The 18976-nt window shown below is 44.2% G+C and overlaps 3 pseudogenes; all 3 read left to right on the forward strand.

Annotated features, from left to right (window-relative positions):
* The first annotated feature begins 3217 nt into the window (after positions 1 to 3217).
* LOC133398160 (5S ribosomal RNA) lies at positions 3218 to 3326 on the forward strand (annotated as a pseudogene).
* A 6949-nt stretch (positions 3327 to 10275) lies between these two features.
* On the forward strand, positions 10276 to 10388 carry LOC133398154 (5S ribosomal RNA; annotated as a pseudogene).
* A 522-nt stretch (positions 10389 to 10910) lies between these two features.
* LOC133398158 (5S ribosomal RNA) lies at positions 10911 to 11019 on the forward strand (annotated as a pseudogene).
* Positions 11020 to 18976: the final 7957 nt, after the last annotated feature.

Below are 18976 nucleotides of genomic sequence, written 5' to 3' on the forward strand. Positions count from 1 at the left end.
GAGGAAGAAATCTATCTTCTTTTTTTTTTGTCCTAACACTCTTTCTGCGTGGAGGGCATGATTAACATATTCCTCCAGAGGGCCAGTTGCTAGGTTTATCCAATGTTTATCTCCCCATCTGTTAATGTGTTCTTTCGAATTCGCATGTAAAGCATTTTTTAACTGTTGTTGATAAGGGCCCTGAGGATTGGCATCCTCATTCAAGCCACTGTTTGCTTTAAAACAAGCAGTCATTCTAACCCTATATTCTTCAAAAAGTTCGTCATCCTTTTGTTTCACCCTACTAATTTCCGTGGAATTTGCCCTTTTGCGGAACCTTGCTGTGGTTCTCTCTATCAAAGCCGTAACTCGATGTTGTAATTCTCTGTCATTATGTGGCATTACAACACCATGGTGTTTTGGGTCCCAATCTCCTCGGCAAAGATGCCAATCAGGCCCCATCGCAGTCATCCAAATTTGTTGAGTTTCTGCTCCATTTAAATGATAGGATTGTCTAAGATTTTCCATTTCCTCAACAAACTGGACAATGTCTACTTTGTAGGGTGTGATGCCGGCCTTTTTTTATGGCCTTTTTCACATCCTCATTAGTCCAGGTCCTATAGACCAAAATAGTTTCTTTGTGGTCCTCTTGTACATTTGGATTTGCCACCTCAATCATTGGATATAAATCCATGTCTCCCTCGTCTGAGGTTATATTTGTTATTTTGGGAATGGGAGAAAATGTTTCTCCCATAGTTTTAGACCAATTAATTTGTATCCCTCCTGATCGTAAAACTCGTTGAGATTCTGACTCATGAGTTGGAGGAAGTTCATGAGGTGGCAAAACCGGGTACAAGGGTGCTGATGCTTTTGTTCCCTCATTTTTTTATGTTTTCTTTTTCTCGCTAATTCTTACCATTTGTCCTGTCTCATCATCTTCCTGTCTTTGAAACAACATATTTTTATCCCTACTTGCCTGCTCTTTTTGTTCATTTGTAAAGTCCTTCTTTTTCTCCCTTCCTTTTTCTCTTTTAGACACCATGTTTAGCCAGAAGAGTAAATCGTCAAATCCATCTTTTTCTATTTGTGATATATCATTTTTATGTCGACACTTTATTTAGTTTCGAAGTTGAACTAACATTATAATAAATAGTTGAACTAATTTTTGCGAATTTAGCTGGCCAGCGAAACCGTATATGGTTATCCACGTGTTTAAATGTTTTATTTTGGAAGGGTTTTGGAGTTGAACATATTTCCAATCTTTACATGTTAGGCCTTCTTTTAGATCCGTTTTACTGTTATTTTTTCCAATTTTTGTGAATTTGGAAGTCAGTTTATTTACACCTAGAGTGACCTAAATACTGACTTTATTAAAAAATGACAGGGTGACAATGAATGTCTGGGTTTTGGTAATCCTCAAGCTTCTACCCACACGGGGTGGAGGATTCTTGCCTCTGCTTCCAAACCCAGTTGTCACTTACAATCCAGTCTTATACATTCATACTTTTACACATTCACCCGATATTAGTAACGTTTTTACAAACACACGAAAACACGGAAACACGGAAACACAGAAACACAGAAACACGGAATTTAAGTACGTACAGGACTCCGCCGTCCCCGCGGAATTTGTCGGACTCCGCCGTCCCTCTTTTACTTTATTAAACACAGAATTTAAATACGTACAGGACTCCGCCATCCTCGCTGACTTGCCAGTGACTAGTATTACACAAGGTTTATTCTGCCGCAGACTTCTTCATTGTGCAATTAATGTCTCTCTTTAATCCTTTTTCCTAAAAACTTTTTTAAAATTTAACTCACCAAAGTCATCTTCAATCCTGTGGATTGTCGTCAACCTTCAGATCCCAGTTGAGAAGAACGAAGACCAGTCCCGGAAAGGGTCTCAATTGCCGTGGCCGCGGTCTCTTAACTGGATGTCGGCTCCACAACTGGAATCCTCGGGTGTATTGACATCCGGCTCGAAGGACCAATTTAATGTTGGATTTATCTTACCCAACAAAATAAAAAATAGACACAAAAGGAATGAAGACGCTGGTTTCTCTTTCTCATGAGAAGGGCGTATGGGAGATTGTTCAGTTTACAGCCTCTCAACATGCTCTAAACAATCTCTCCCTTCGCTCCTGCATTTATTGGAAAATAGGAGGGTTTTACAAGACATAACGTTCTAAGCAGCAAGACACAACACAAAACATTTGAAAATAGGAGGGTTTTACAAGACATAACGTTACAAGCAGCAAGAGACAACATAAAACATTGGACCAACATCTGTCACGTCCCCGACCACATCCGATCACGTCCTTGTTCAAGGCGCCCTTCCATCGGATGATGCTGAGTCATCTTCTTGAAGGCGAGACATCTTCCTTTCAAAAATCGTCCATAATACTAATGCAAGCTAAGCAAATAAATGATAACTTCTCAAATATATTAAACAAGCACTTACCTGGGGGAAGGAGCTGGAAGAAGACAATTATATGTTACTCGTGCACTTACTAGAGTTGTCTCGCCACGCTGCACTATTTGCATATCTGTTGTTGACCAATACTGGCCACTCATGCCAGTAGCATCTGCTCCAATTGCACACTGATTGAAGAGAATCTGCAACATTTGCACAATAAACATTAAACTCGCTTGAAGTCTCCGCGCCCTTTGCACAATGGTCATTGCACCGGACTATTGCAAAATTAGACTTTCGAACTGCTCTAAATGCTAGAGGACTCTGCATCTTTTTGCACAATTGTCAAATTTTTTTTTACCGGCATTACCAGATAACTAGCAACCCTTAATTGCTCAGTGACTGTTTTTTGTCAATGTCTTTATGTTTCAAAGGTGTTCTCTGTCAAATGACTGTCTATTGTCGTACGAGAGCGGCTCCAACTACCAGAGACAAATTCCTTGTGTGTTTGTTGGACATACATGGAAAATAAAGATGATTCTGTTTCTGAAGAGTTGGTGACCAGGATGTGGAGGGTCCAAGAGGATTTTGCATGAGTTTTGGCAGCGTACAAGTTCTCAAATTCTCTCGTGTATTTACTTTTCAAAATCTATGATCTGATCACACATTTGTAGTGTTGAGAATGAGTTCGCATCATCCACACAAAAAAATCCAAAATAGACCAGCCAACAATTGGAGAATAAAGATGACGCGATCCGCTCGATATTTTTAAGCGAAATATGATATTTTTTTAAAATAAAATGTTGCTTTTCAGGTAACCATGTGGCTTATGGCCATACTACCCTGAGAATGCCTGATCTTGGAAGCTAAGCAGGGGTGGGCCTGGTTAGTACTTGGATGGGAGACTGCCTGGGAATAACAGGTGCAGTAAGCTTTTTCATTTTAGATTCTCGTGGAATCGTTTTCTTATCGGTGGTTGACCTAAATTATAATGCAGTCATTCTCTCTCTTATGACTTACCGTCTCTTTATAGGGAGACAGAATCTTCACGTACCTTTTTTAAACATCCCGTTTCTCCTTTTCCGACAGTAAAAAAAAATAAAATACACATAAATCTATATCTATATCTAGATCTATCTATATATATATATATATATATATATATATATATATATATATATATATATATATATATATATATATATATATATTCGTATCCCGTGATACGTCACAATTTTATCACATCAGTGCTTTTAATTGGCTCGAGGCTAAGGATACGAAGGTATGGATTTTTAAATGATATGTAATTATTGCACATTATTGTGTGGACCTCAAAGCCACGGTTTATGAACCCGAACCACTTCAGAGGAATACATTACAGTCGAGGGAATGGCAGTATTAGTAAGAGTAGATTAGATAGAGTAAATTCAATCAGAATTAGCAGAATCAAAATCAGAATCCTCTTTATTTGCCGAGTATGTCAGAAACATACAAGGAATTTGTCTCCGGTAGTTGGAGCCCCTCTCGTGTGACAACGGACAGCCATTTGACAGAAAATACTTTGGAGACATAATCACATCAGACCAAAGTACGGAGAGTCACTGAGCAATGAAAGGTTACCGGTAATGTGGTCATGTCGATGCAAATTTTGTGTTATTTTATTTGACAATTGTGCAAATGATGCAGAGTCCTCTAGCAATTGAGAGCAATTTGAAATGACTGATCGAGCAATATTCTGGTACAGTGACAATTGTGCAAAACGTGCAGAGACTTCGAGAAATTGAAGCAGTATAAAGCGAATTGTAGTGCGATAATCTGGAACAGTGTCCATTGTGCAAATGGTGCAGATGCTTCTCAATCACATGAGTGGCCAGTATTGGTCAACAACAGATATGCAAATTGTGCAGAGTGGCGTGACTACTACAGTGAATGCACGAATAATGTATAATTGGCCCGACAGAGATGGGACAACAATCTCAAGACAAATTGGCAGCATGTTACTATGCAATTGTAAGCGAACTGTTTAAGAAGTTAACGGCAAGCGGGACGAAGGTGTTGGAATGTCTGCTAGTTTTAGTTTGCATTGTTCGATAGCACTTACCTGGGGAAGGAGCTGGAAGAAGACAATTATATATTACTCGTGTACTCACTGTAGTAGTCTCGCCATGCTGCACTATTTGCATATCTGTTGTTGACCAATACTGGTCACTCATGCCAGTAGCATCTGCTCTAATTGCACACTGATTGAAGAGAATCTGCAACATTTGCACAATAAACATTGTCCCAGATTATCGCACTACTCGCTTGAAGTCTCGGCGCCCTTTGCACAATGGTCATTGCACCGGACTATTGCAATATTAGTCTTTCGAACTACCAGATAACTAGCAACCCTTAATTGCTCAGTGACTGTTTTTTGTCAATGTCTTTATGTCTCAAAAGTGTTCTTTGTCAATTGACTGTCTGTTGTCGTACTAGAGTGGCTCCAACTACCAGAGACAAATTCCTTGTGTGTTTTTTGGACATACATGGCAAATAAAGATGATTCTGTTTCTGAAGAGGTGGTGACCAGGATGTGGAGGGTCCAAGAGGATTTTGCATGCTCTTGTCTGAGTTTTGGCAGTGTGCAAGTTCTCAAATTCTCTAGTGTGTTAACTTTTCAAAATCTATGATCTCGCCACTCTAGTAGCAAGATGGCGCCTACCAGAGCGGCGTACGCGGTTCTCAGCGCATGGAGACGTAAGCGGCGCCACAGAGGGAAACGGGCCGGCATTCAGGTGAAACTCCGCAAGAGAAGACACAGATTGGCGTTCCCGTCGATCCACCTCGCGAATGTACGCTCCCTACCCAACAAAATGGATGAGCTTCAGCTTCTGTTAAAGACCAGTGAAGACTTCGGACGTTCCGCGGCCATGTGCTTCACGGATACCTGGCTTTGCGACGCTGTACCCGATGGCACAGTCATGCTTCCTGGCTTTCACATTCATCGAGCGAACTGCGACATGGAATCATCGGGGAAAACAAAGGGCGGCGGGATTTGCCTCTATATCAACGAAAAATGGTGTACGGACGTCACGGAGCTCAGCACACACTGCAGCCCCCACTTGGAGTCGCTATTTTTAAACTGCAAACCATTCTACTCGCCACGTGAGTTCGCATCGTTCAAACTGGCTGGAGTCTATATACCGCCTCAACCTAACACAAACGCCGCACCGCTAACGCTCGCCGAACAAGTCAACGAAATTGAAAAAAAACACCCGGACTCACCCCTCATTATTCTCGGGGACTTTAACAAACCTAAACTCAACCACAAACTCCCTAAATACAAGCAGCACATCGACTGTCCTACCAGGGAAAATCATACTTTAGACCACTGCTACACTACGGTAAAAAAACGCATACCGTGCTATACCTCGTGCAGCCCTGGGCTCGTCTGATCACTGCTTAATTCACTTAATCCCAACGTACAGGCAAGAACTTAAATGCGCGAAGCCTACAGTGAAAACAGTGAAAAAGTGGACCAATGAAGCAAAGATGGAACTTCAAAGCTGTTTTGACTGCACAAACTGGAGTGTCTTTGAAAATTCAGCTGGGAGCCTGGATGAATATACAGACACTGTCACATCCTATATCAGTTTCTGTGAAGAGGTTTGTGTACCAACAAAATCATTTCGCACATTCAAAAACAACAAGCCGTGGTTCACTGCTAAAGTTATGCAGCTTCGCCAAGCTAAGGAGGACGCATATCAGAGCGGGGACAGGGCCATGTATAATCGAGCTAGAAACCAGCTGACGAAAGAAATTAACATTGCAAAGAGGATCTATGCAGCAAAGTTGGAAAATCAGTTTAGCGCAAACGACTCTAAATGAGTCTGGCATGCATTTCAATCGCTGACTAATGACAAGCGACGATCCCCCCAAGCTGAGAACAATAGCACACTAGCCAACGACTTGAATACCTTCTACTGCAGATTTGAAAAGGACAGTTTCACACCACACACACACCCGGCCGCACCCGCGACCACAATCACACCTCTGACTTCTGCGTTAGCCATCCATGAACAGGATGTGAGTCGCATCTTCAAACAACAAAAGATTAACAAAGCGGCAGGCCCGGACCATGTGTCCCCATCCTGCCTCAAAGTCTGCGCGGACTAGCTCGCTCCAGTATTCACTCAGATCTTCAATAGATCTCTGGAAAGGTGCAAAGTTCCATCCTGTTTCAAACGCTCCACCATCATTCCAGTCCCCAAGAAAGCTGCAATCTCGGGTCTGAATGACTACAGGCCTTTCGCTTTGACATCTGTGGTCATGAAGTCCTTTGAACGTCTTGTGCTGGACCACCTCAAGAGTGTCACAGGTCCCCTGCTGGACCCCCTGTAGTTTGCCTACCAAGCGAACAGGTCTGCGGATGATGCAGTCAACATGGGATTGCACTTCATCCTAGAACACCTTGACAGTGCAGGGACCTACGCGAGGATCCTGTTCCTGGACTTCAGCTCAGCGTTCAACACCATCATCCCTGAACTCCTTTCATCCAAGCTTCTCCAGCTCAGCGTCTCACCTGCCATCTGCCAGTGGATTTACAGCTTTCTGACGGGCAGGACACAGCAGGTCAGGCTGGGGGAGGCCACCTCATCCACACGCAGCATCAGCACTGGGGTGCCCCAAGGTTGTGTCCTCTCTCCGCTGCTCTTCTCTCTCTTCACGAACGACTCCACCTCAGCGAACCCGACTGTCAAACTCCTGAAGTTTGCAGATGACACCACTGTCATCGGCCTCATCAAGGACGGTGACCAGTCTGCATATCGACAGGAAGCGGAGTGGCTGGAGCTGTGGTGCGGCCGACACAACCTGGAGCTGAACACGCTTAAGACTGTAGAGATGATCGTGGACTTCAGGAGGCATCCTTCGCCACTGCTGCCCCTCACGTTGTCCAGCTGCCTCGTGTCAACCGTCGAGACCTTCAAGTTCCTGGGAATTACAATCTCTCAGGACCTGAAGTGGGTGACCAACATCAACTCCGTCCTCAAAAAGGCCCAGCAGAGGATGTACTTCCTGCGGCTTCTGAGAAAGCACGGCCTGCCACCGGAGCTGCTGAGACAGTTCTACACAGCGGTCATCGAATCAGTCCTGTGTTCTTCCATCACAGTCTGGTTTGGTGCTGCTACAAAAAAGGACAAACTCCGACTGCAACGGACAATCAAAACTGCTGAAAGGATTGTCGGTACCTCCCTACCCACCCTTGAGGACTTGCACGCTGCCAGAACTAAGACAAGGGCGTGCAAAATCCTCTCGGATCCTCCGCACCCCGGTCACCAGCTCTTCCAGCTCCTTCCCTCAGGTAGGCGCAACCGATCAATGCAAACTAGAACTGGTAGACATTCCAACAGCTTCTTCTCTCTTGCAATCAACTTCTTAAACAGCTAACCTATAATTCCATCACAACAAGATGGCAATTTTTTGACTTGAGTTCGTTGTCACATTTCTGTGGGGCCAATTATGCATTACTCGTGCACTCACTGTAGTTGTCTCGCCATGCTGCACTATTTGCATATACTGGCCACTCATGCCAGAGTAGCATCTGCTCCATTTGCACACTGATTGAAGAGTATCTGTAACACTTGCACAACCAACATTGTCCCAGATTATCGCACTACTCGTCATTTTAAACCGCATACACATGGTGGCTCAGATACATCGACACTTTGCAGCCCTAAAAAATAGCAGAAAAAAACACGTGGGTTCATTTAACACACTGTAAAAGAGTCATTTCAGCTGAGTACTCAAATAGGGAAGGTGAGCAAAAGTCTGATAACGGAGCGGGAGCAGATGTGTAGATTCTGAAAACGCTTGCTGGTCAGTGAAGAAAAAAGACACCAACTCTTTTAGTGAGAACTCAGCAGAAAGGCACACCCGCATTGGTTATGAGATTCGATAGGTTGTTACGTAACATCTTTGGCTACTATGTTGTTGGTTTTGTTGATGTGGTATATGGGACGTCCCACCCTGAATGATACCAACTGAGAGGTGTAAATCATGGGATCCTATATATCCTGCAACAAAAGCAGAAAAACACAAACCAATGTTTTCTACTTTAGTAGCACCGAGTAATTTTACTTGTTTTAACATTGATAATGATGACGATGATGATGATGATGTTGTTTTACCTGATTTGTTTCCTGATCCAGGTGATTCCGATGTTTAAACGTCAACATTCATGTATGACAAGTTTACTCTGAGTGTAAATGTATTTGCTTCATAAAAATGATTCTACAGTTAAAAATCGAAATGAAGTGACTGTAAAATTATATAAGAATTTGTGCAATTACATGATAAACAGGAGGGAAAGTATTATGGACGATTTTGAGGCAGGAAGATGTCTCGCCTTCAAGAAGGTGACTCAGCAGGAATCATCAGAGAGAAGGGCACCTTGACCAAGGACGTGGCCGGGTGTTGGTCTCATGTCTTCACCGTGAAACCCTCCCCTTAGTGTGTTGTGTCTTGTAGCTTAGTATGTTATGTCTTGTAAAACCTCCCTATTTCAAATAAATACAGGAGCGACGGGAGAGATTGTTTAGAGCGTGATGAGAGGCTGTAATCTGAACAATCTCCCATACGCCCTCCTCATGAGAAAAAGAAACCAGCGTCTTCATTCCTTTTGTGTCTATTTTTTTTATGTTGGGTAAGATAGATCCAACACTGATCGAGCAATAATCTGGTACAGTGACAATTGTACAAAACGTGCAGAGACTTCGAGAAATTTAAGCAGTATAAAGTGAATGGTAGTGCGAAAATCTGGAACAGTGTCCATTGTGCAAATGGTGCAGATACTTCTCAAGCACATGAGTGGCCAGTATTGATCAACAACAGATATGCAAATTGTGCAGAGTGGCGAGACTACTACAGAAAATGCACGAATAATGTATAATTGGCCCGACAGAGATGGGACAACAATCTCAAGACAAATTGGCAGCATGTTACAATGCAATTGTAAGTGAACTGTTTAAGAAGTTAACGGCAAGCGGGACGAAGGTGTTGGAATGTCTGCTCGTTTTCGTTTGCATTGTTCGATAGCACTTACCTGGGAGAAGGAGCTGGAAGAAGACAATTGTATATTACTCGTGCACTCACTGTCGTAGTCTCGCCACGCTGCACTATTTGGATATCTGTTGTTGACCAATACTGGCCACTCATGCCAGTAGCATCTGCTCCAATTGCACACTGATTGAAGAGAATCTGCAACATTTGAACAATAAACATTGTCCCAGATTATCGCACGACTCGCTTGAAGTCTCAGCGCCCTTTGCACAATGGTCATTGTACCGGACTATTGCAATATTAGTCTTTCAAACTGCTCGAAATGCTAGAGGACTCTGCATCTTTTTGCACAATTGTCAAAAAAAATGGACTGGCATTACCAGATAACTAGCAACCCTTAATTGCTCAGTGACTGTTTTTTGTCAATGTCTTTATGTCTCAAAAGTGTTCTCTGTCAATTGACTGTCTGTTGTCGTACTCGAGCGGCTCCAACTACCAGAGACAAATTCCTTGTGTGTTTTTTGGACATTCATGGCAAATAAAGATGATTATGTTTCTGAAGAGTTGGTGACCAGGATGTGGAGGGTCCAAGAGGATTTTGCATGCTCTTGTCTGAGTTTTGGCAGCGTGCAAGTTCTCAAATTCTCGAGTGTGTTTACTTTTCAAAATCTATGATCTGATCACACATTTGTAGTGTTGAGAATGAGTTCGCATCATCCACACAAAAAAATCCAAAATAGACCAGCCAACATTTGGAGAATAAAGATGACGCGATCCGCTCGATATTTTGAAGTGAAATATGATATTTTTTAAATATAAAATGTTGCTTTTCAGATCACCATGTGGCTTACGGCCATACTACCCTGAGAATGCCTGATCTCGTCTGATCTCGGAACCTAAGCAGGCCTGGTTAGTACTTGTATGGGAGACCGCCTGGGAATACCAGGTGCTGTAAGCTTTTTCACTTGAGATTCTCGTGGAATCGTTTTCTTATCGGTGGTTGACCTAAATTATCATGCAGTCATTCTCTCTCTCATGACTTACCGTCGCTTTATTAGGAGACAGAATCTTCACGTACCTTTTTTAAACATCCTGTTTCTCCTTTTCCGACAGGAAAAAAAAAAAAAAAATCGAAACACACATATTAATATATATATATGAGTATCACGTGATACGTCACAATTTTATCACATGAGTGCTTTTAATTGGCTCGAGGCTAAGGATACGAAGGTGTGGATTTTTAAATGATACGTAATTATTGCACATTATTGTGTGGACCTCAAAGCCACGGTTTATGAACCCGAACAACTTCCAAGGAATACATTACAGTCGAGTGAATGGCAGTATTAGTTGGAGTAGATGAGATAGAGTAAATTCAATCAGAATCAGCAGAATCAAAATCAGAATCCTCTTTATTTGCCGAGTATGTCAGAAACATACAAGCAATTTTTCTCCGGTTGTTGGAGGCCCTAACCATGTGGCTTACGGCCATACTATCCTGAGAATGCCCAATCTCAGAAGCTAAGCAGGGGCGGGCCTGGTTAGTACTTAGATGGGAGACCGCCTGGGAATACCAGGTGCTGTAAGCTTTTTCACTTTAGATTCTCGTGGAATCGTTTTCTTATCGGTGGTTGACCTAAATTATAATGCAGTCATTCTCTCTCTTATGACTTACCGTCTCTTTATTCGGAGACAGAATCTTCACGTACCTTTTTTAAACATCCCGTTTCTCCTTTTCCGACAGTAAAAAAAAAAAAAAAGTCTATTCACACATATATCGATATATATATGTCTATATAGATATATGTGTGTATCTATCTATCTATATATATATATATATATATATATATATATATATATATATATATATATATATATATATTAGTATCACGTGATACGTCACAATTTTATCACATCAGTGATTTTAATTAGCGCGAGGCTAAGGATACGAAGGTATGGATTTTTAAATGATACGTAATTATTGCACATTATTGTGTGGACCTCAAAGCCACGGTTTATGAACCCGAACCACTTCCGAGGAGTATCAGCAACATTTGCACAACCAACATTTTCCCAGATTATCGCACTACTTGTCACTTTAAACCGCATACACTCCTTGAAGTCTCGGCGCCCCAGACTCCAAAGTGTCTGTTGTCGTACTTGAGCGCCTCCAACTACCGGAGGCAAATTCCTTGTGTGTTTTAGGACATTACTTGGCAAATAAAGATGATTCTGATTCTGATCTTTTTTCATTCACGTTTATTCCTTTATGTGCTGGAACCCACATAAACCTGATGCTAGTCTCAAATTAACTTCATCTATACATTATCTCATCATTCACAAAAAGAACACATCTGACCTACTTTGCGATACCATGCTTTTTTAAGGACAATAATGCTGATAATGAATCTGAACAGACTACAACCCGCTTTAACCTGTTTTGTTCAACCATCTGTTTCGTGATTGCTGATTCGATTCAAGGACGATATTGGTTCATCTCGAACAGGGTTGTCAAACTAATTTTAGTTTGCGGGCCACATTCACCCCAATTAGATCTCAAGCGGGCCAGACCACAATATTTGTGCCTTAAAAATCCATAAAGGACTTTTCAAAAATTTCCCCATTGTTTTGGTCCAATAATTTCAAGTACTTCGGAAAAATATTCACATTCACACGCGCATCAAGATGGCGGCTACCAGTGTGGCCGCCTCGGTAACGCGCTCTCTAGTATTGTCTTTGTTTTTGTGTTTTTCGTCCGTCTTTGGAGACCTTACACGACTCACTTACACAAGGGGAGACCTGCTAACCATCAAGGAGGCTACTCCGGACTTTCTGTCACCAACTTTCGAAAATCCGCTCAGTTTTTTCCCCGAGTTACTCACCGGAGCGGCGTCCGCGGTTTTCGGCGCATGGATGCGGAAGCGGCGCCACAGAGGAAAACGAGCCGGAATTCAGGTGAAACTCCGCAAGAGAGGACACAGATTGGCGTTCCCGTCGATCCACCTCGCGAATGTACGCTCCCTACCCAACAAAATGGACGAGCTTCATCTTCTGTTAAAGACCAGTAAAGACTTCGGACGTTCCGCGGCCATGTGCTTCACGGAGACCTGGCTTTGCGACGCTGTACCCGATGGCGCCGTCACGCTTCCCGGCTTCAACATTCATCGAGCGGACCGCGACATGGAATCATCGGGAAAAACGAAGGGCGGCGGGATATGCCTCCATATAAACGAAAAATGGTGTACGGACGTCACGGTGCTCAGCACACACTGCAGCCCGCATTTGGAGTCGCTGTTTCTGAACTGTAAACCATTTTACGCGCCACGTGAGTTTGCATCGTTTATACTGGCTGGAGTCTATATCACACCGCAAGCTAACACGAGCGCCGCATTGCTAACGCTCGCCGAACAAGTCAACGAAATTGAAAAAAAACACCCTGACTCACCCCTCATTATTCTCGGGGACTTTAACAAAGCTAAACTCAACCACGAACTCCCTAAATACAAGCAGCACATCGACTGTCCTACCAGGGAAAATAATACTTTAGACCACTGCTACACTACGGTAAAAAACGCATACCGTGCTATACCTCGTGCAGCCCTGGGCTCGTCTGATCACTGCTTAATTCACTTAATACCGACGTACAAGCAAGAACTTAAATGTGCGAAGCCTACAGTGAAAACAGTCAAAAAGTGGACCAATGAAGCAAAGATGGAACTTCAAAGCTGTTTAGACTGCACAGACTGGAGTGTCTTTGAAAATTCAGCCGGCAGCCTGGATGAATATACGGACACTGTCACATCCTATATCAGTTTCTGTGAAGAGGTTTGTGTACCAACAAAATCATTTCGGACATTCAACAACAACAAGCCGTGGTTCACTGCTAAACTTAAGCAGCTTCGCCAAGCTAAGGAAGATGCATATCAGAGCGGGGACAGGGCCCTGTATAATCGAGCTAGAAACCAGCTTACTAAAGAAATTAACATTGCAAAGAGGATCTATGCAGCAAAGTTGGAAAAACAGTTTAGCGCGAACGACTCGAAATCAGTCTGGCGTGCATTCCAATCGCTGACTAATTACAAGCGACGATCCCCCCAAGCTGAGAACAATAGCACACTAGCCAACAACTTTAATACCTTCTATTGCAGATTTGAAAAGGACAGTTTCACTCCACACACCAACCCGGCCGCACCCGCGACCACAACCACACCTCTGACTTCTGCGTTAACCATCCATGAACAGGATGTGAGACGCATCTTCAAACAACAGAAGATTAACAAAGCAACAGGACCGGACCATGTGTCCCCATCCTGCCTCAAAGTCTGCGCGGACCAGCTCGCTCCAGTCTTCACTCAGATCTTTAACAGATCTTTGGAAATGTGCGAAGTTCCATCCTGCTTCAAACGCTCCACCATCATTCCAGTCCCCAAGAAACCTGCAATCTCTAGTCTGAATGACTACAGGCCTGTCGCTTTGACATCTGTGGTCATGAAGTCCTTTGAACGTCTCGTGCTGGACCACCTCAAGAGTGTCACAGGTCCCCTGCTGGACCCCCTGCAGTTTGCCTACCAAGCGAACAGGTCTGCGGATGATGCAGTCAACATGGGACTGCACTTCATCCTAGAACACCTCGACAGTGCAGGGGCCTACGCGAGGATCCTGTTCGTGGACTTCAGCTCAGCGTTCAACACCATCATCCCTGAACTCCTTTCAACCAAGCTTCTCCAGCTCAGCGTCTCACCTGCCATCTGCCAGTGGATTTACAGCTTTCTGACGGGCAGGACACAGCAGGTCAGGCTGGGGGAGGCCACCTCATCCACACGCAGCATCAGCACTGGGGCGCCCCAAGGTTGTGTCCTCTCTCCGCTGCTCTTCTCTCTCTACACGAACGACTGCACCTCAGCGAACCCGACTGTCAAGCTCCTGAAGTTTGCAGATGACACCACTGTCATCGGCCTCATCAAGGACGGTGACGAGTCTGCATATCGACAGGAAGCGGAGCGGCTGGAGCTGTGGTGCGGGCGACACAACCTGGAGCTGAACACGCTCAAGACGGTAGAGATGATCGTGGACTTCAGGAGGCATCCTTCGCCACAGCTGCCCCTCACGTTGTCCAGCTGCCTTGTGTCAACCGTCGAGACCTTCAAGTTCCTGGGAATTACAATCTCTCAGGACCTGAAGTGGGCGAACAACATCAACTCCGTCCTCAAAAAGGCCCAGCAGAGGATGTACTTCCTGCGGCTTCTGAGAAAGCACGGCCTGCCACCGGAGCTGCTGAGACAGTTCTACACAGCGGTCATCGAATCGGTCCTGTGTTCTTCCATCACAGTCTGGTTTGGTGCTGCTACAAAAAAGGACAAGCTCCGACTGCAACGGACAATCAAAACTGCTGAAAGGATTGTCGGTAACCCCCTACCCACCATTGAGGACTTGCACGCTGCCAGAACTAAGACAAGGGCGTGCAAAATCCTCTCGGACCGTCTGCACCCCGGTCACCAGCTCTTCCAGCTCCTTCCCTCAGGTAGGCGCTACCGATCAACGCTAACTAGAACTAGTAGACATTCCAACAGCTTCTTCCCTCTTGCGATCAACTTCTTAAACACCTAACCTATAATTCCATTACAACAAGCTGGCAATTTTTTTGACTTGAGTTCGTTGTCACATTTCTGTGGGGCCAATTATTTATTACTTGTGCACTCACTGTTGTTGTCTCGCCATGCTGCACTATTTGCATATACTGGCCACTCATGCCAGAGTAGCATCTGCTCCATTTGCACACTGATTGAGGAGTATCTGTAACATTTGCACAACCGACATTGTCCCAGATGATCGCACTACTTGTCACTTTAAACCGCATACACTCCTTGAAGTCTCAGCGCCCTTTGCACAATGGTCATTGCACCGGACTATTGCAATATTAGTCGTTCGAACTGCTCTAAGTGCTAGAGGACTCTGCATCTTTTTGCACAATTGTTTTTTGTCAATGTCTTTATGTCCCCAAAGTGTTCTGTAAATTGACTGTTTGTTGTACTAGAGCGGCTCCAACTACCGGAGACAAATTCCTTGTGTGTTTTGGACATACTTGGCAAATAAAGATGATTCTGATTCTGATTCTGATTCTGATTCTGATTCTGATTTATTCATTATTGTCTTGTTGCAAATTATATGAGCACTCTGAAATTTCTAACCCAAAATTATTTCAACTGTATTATGAATGAGTGAGCGTGCGCCATTCAGTTATGCATCTTGTGTATATGTATACATTAAAATTTCAGTTGTGGCTGTGCATAGGGGAATAAAAAAAGCTTCCAACAAACCAGCCTCTTTTGACGTGAAGTGTATTCAATGTCTTAACACATTTCTACAGGCGGTATTTATTTTCATAGAATTATCGTGTGAACATGGCGCACCATTTTATATGAGTATGCTCCTGAAACTTGGCATCGTTTGGCCTTCACAAGTGCAACAATGCCTTAAGTGTTGTCAATGCACCCTCCAGTGGAATTTCCAACCAAAGTTACTTTTTATTGAAAAATAGCAGTGAATGTCTTCTCCATACTCACGGGCCAGATTCGACACCCTGGCGGGCCGGTTCTGCCCCGCGGGCCGTATGTTTGATCGAGCAGAACCCATTCTCCATCTTATTAACCTTTCATGACTATCAAATGAATTCCCACAAATGTGGAAGATGGCAGTCGTCCCACCCGTCCAAAAATTGGGGATGGAGACAGCCAGCAACAAAAGGACCATTGCCATCCTTCCACTTGTCTCCAAAGTGCTGGAAAAGATTATTGCTGAGCAACTAATTTACCTGCCATGACACTGATTTTAAAAATCAAGTCACCGTCAGGGAATCAAACACTGGTCTTCCGTGTGACAGGCTGAGATACTGTCCACTATACTAACGAGGAGTCCGTGACCCTACCTTCACCTTGTGTCAAGCACGTCAATGAACCTGAACGCATCAGCAATGCCAGCTTGCGAGGCGGTTTGCTAGTCCTGTTAATGAATAGCATGAGGGCAACAGTTTCAGTCGTGTAGTGGTTGTTGTGTTCACCAAAGACGCATAAGGTCCCTGTTTGGAAACAAGGCGGATGGGCTTTTTTGTTTTCCCGCAAAGAAGAGCCCCACCAAAGGCGAAAGAGAACATGAACTCAACTTCCTGTCAGTCAATCGAACCCCAGTTTTCCACATGACAGGCAGAGATACTGTCCACTATACTAACGAGGAGTCTTTTGCCCTATCTTCACCTAGTGTCAAGCACACGTCAATGAACCTGACCGCATCGACAATGCCAGCTCGCGAGGCGGTTTGCTAGTCCTGCTAACGGATAGCATGAGGGCAACAGTTTCAGTCGTGTTGTGGTTGTTGTGTTCGCCAAACACGCGTAAGGTCCCCGTTTGGAAACAAGGCTGATGGGCTTTTTTGTTTTCCCACAAAGAAGAGCCCCACCAAAAGCTAAAGACCACATGAACTCAACTCTCCATCTTTTCTCACACCCCGAGAGAAACCTTGTTCTGTTCGACTGATCGACTTTGATTCTCAATAAATATCCATGAAAATACTCAGAAACCACAGCTGCAGCTAAAAAAGTACACTGTGACAAAATAAAACTATTCCGGTATAAAAGAGATACAGATCCTCCTTTGTGCTTGACCTAACAGCTGGACAGGACAAAAAAAAGGCGGAGAAGCCCATCAAGACCGCCAAGTATGTAGAACATTTGGATATCGTGATTTTCTTTGTCTCTGCTATGATTTCAATATCTTAACAAATCTAAATCGATCAAATGGTTTTGTATCACAAAATATGCTGTTTCTATTGAATACAATTTTGTCATATGTCATGTATGCCACCATGACAGGGAAGAGAGGGAACGGGAGATGCTCAATTATTTTGAGCGTGTCTCCACTGCGCCACCCTCTGGTACCAGCCCCTGCACCCCTGAGATTTTTCTTCAAAGCTTGCTTCTTTTCCTCCAACAAGTGCCACCCGGTAAAAAAAAGTCACATTTCAGACATGAATTATTTCACGAAACATCACAAACCTAATATGATTGAATTGGTGACATTCATTCCAGGAAATGAAGCAGGCTTTTTGTTATGTTGATTTAATTTCGACATTTCCCTCAAGTGTTTCAAGTGTTATAAATTAAATGGTCACTGATGGTGGAGTGGTACACTCGCCTGACTTTGGTGCAGGCAGCGTGGGTTCAGTTCCCACTCAGTGACGGTGTGAATGTGAATGCGAATGGTTGTCCGTGTCTATATGTACCCTGCGACTGACTGGCGACCAGTTCAGGGTGTAGTCCGCCTTTCGCCCGAAGTCAGCTGGGATAGGCTCCAGCGTCCTGCGACCCTAACCATGATAAGCGGTGTTGAAAATGGATGGATGGATGGATGGATAGATAAATTAACTTGTTACATCATGGCGGCACGGTCGACGAGTGTCCTCACAGTTCTGAGGAGGGGGGTTCAATCACCGCCTGTGTGGAGTATGCATGTTCTACCCGTGCCTGCGTGGGGTTGCTCCGGGCACTCCGGTTTCCTCCCACATCCCAAAAACATTCACGTTAATTGAACAGTCTAAATTGCCTGTAGGTGTGAATGGTTGTTTCTTTGTTTGTGCCCTGCGATTGGCTGGCAACCAGTCCAGGGTGTACCCCGCCTCCTGCCCGATGACAGCTGGGAAAGGCTCCAGCACGCCCGCGACCCAAGTGAGGAGAAGCGGCTCAGAAAATGGATGGATGGATGTTACATCATCCTCTTCTTGATTTATTTTTAAAACGAAAAGACAGTTAACACATATGGACACAAAATTGTGCCAATTGAGTTCCAAATATTTGCCCAAGGCTAGCCCGATTTTGGTGCAGGTCCTAAACATTTGACATGTGGCCTCAAATATGCCTCCCATCCACATCACATTTAGAAGGTAAAAATGACATCCATCCATCCATCCATTTTCTGAGCCGCTTCTCCTAACTAGTGACCTTGAGGGTCACATGGACAACATCCATCCATCCATCCATTTTCTGAGCCGCTTCTCCTCAATCGGGTCGCGGGCGTGCTGGAGCCTATCCCAGCTGTCATCGGGCAGGAGGCGGGGTACAGCCTGAATTGGTTGCCACCCAATCGCAGGGCACATTCAAACAAACAATCATTCGCACTCACAGTCACAGTCACACCGACGGGCAATTTAGAGTCTCCAATTAATGCATGTTTTTGGGATGTGGGAGGAAACCGGAGTGCCCGGATAAAACCCACGCAGGCACGGGGAGAACAGGCAAACTCCACACAGGCGGGGCCGGGGATTGAACCCGGTTCCTCAGAACTGTGAGGCTGACGTGCCGCCACATGGACAACAATTAACTATAAATGAACAGCACAGAGCAGTGGTTCTCAAATTGTTGAATGGTGCGGGTTCCCTCTAGTGGTACCTGAAAAAAATCCCAATTAAATATTCAAACTGCGTATTGTCACAGCGGTTTCAACTTTTCTTAAACACAGTTTAGTACTTCTGTTAAGCGCGCACACACACACACACACA

Source organism: Phycodurus eques, unplaced genomic scaffold, assembly GCF_024500275.1.
Source record: "Phycodurus eques isolate BA_2022a unplaced genomic scaffold, UOR_Pequ_1.1 contig_24, whole genome shotgun sequence".
In the NCBI taxonomy this organism is placed as follows: domain Eukaryota; kingdom Metazoa; phylum Chordata; class Actinopteri; order Syngnathiformes; family Syngnathidae; genus Phycodurus; species Phycodurus eques.